The following is a 1165-nucleotide window of genomic DNA, read 5'->3' on the forward strand; positions in this document are numbered from 1 at the left end:
TCTGCTCCTGATTCACAACAATTTGGATAACGAAATACTCAAAAATGAATTTTAAAGCTTAATTTTCTTGATATATTTCTTCCATTATGAGCAAAATGCCACAAGAACATGTTAAAAATACAAAAGAACATATTTTTTATCTGAGTGGGTCTTTAAACAGGAAACATGGTTTATCCCAAGTTTATACCAAAGATTTATGGAGAAGAGGCACTGGCAAGAAAAACGTGTTGATCCTAGGGTAACAATTTATTTAAAAAACAATTTGATTTAAAACATAATTTGTGGTTCAGTTGAGATTGGTTCATTTTGAACGATCTAATTCACTGACCTAAAATCGATCCAGGACATCTTTAGCCAAAAACTCCACTCAGAGATAAATACTGTCCCTGGGTATGGAACAGTGCAGGTGAAGTTTTCCAGATTCGTTGTATTTCTTGCAAGATAATCAAGTGTTCAATCAAACAAACAAACAAACAAACAAGTAAACAAGAATTAAGGGTAAATTCACTCACATGGTTCAACTCACTGTTTTTCCACACAAAAATAATACAAAGTATGAAAAAATGAGTATTATCAGACCATTAAACCACACTATATGGTCACATGTCTTTGGAATATTCTGTGTTTTTGCTGCCATCACTTGTGTTGTGCGCTGCGATGGAACTTGGTCGTTTTTACATTGGTAAATAATGCCTTAATCTAAATGGTATTTTCCAATATCGATTGTTATTGATTTTTTAACGATTTTATAATTTGATTCAAAAAACAACTTGCCTCAGACAGATCAATCTGGTAGAATAGTAGGAATATAAATCAATTGATCGGTTCATCAATTAATGGTTACATCCCTGTTGAATCCCCTTCATAAGCATGAGAGTTTTCAGGGGAAATGATCAAAGACAAAGTTTTAAAAAGGGTTTTAACATGAACTTTGGAACTGCAAGCTTCTAATATGAGTATTCTAATTTTCCCCCTGCCTGCTGAGCATAGCTTCACATTATTTCAAAAATGTAATCCATTTTTGCATTAACGCAACTTAAAGAACAACTAGTGTTGTTCCTCCTTTTTGCATCTAGATGTGGACGAGTGACAGTGATGGAACAGCAGAGGGCGGGAGTCCCGGGCACAGACAGAGGGTTGTTCTGTTTGCAGACGGTCCCTTGGC

Source organism: Oryzias latipes, chromosome 7 (genome assembly GCF_053564925.1).
Source record: "Oryzias latipes strain Hd-rR chromosome 7, Olatipes_Hd-rR_3.1".
NCBI lineage: Eukaryota > Metazoa > Chordata > Actinopteri > Beloniformes > Adrianichthyidae > Oryzias > Oryzias latipes.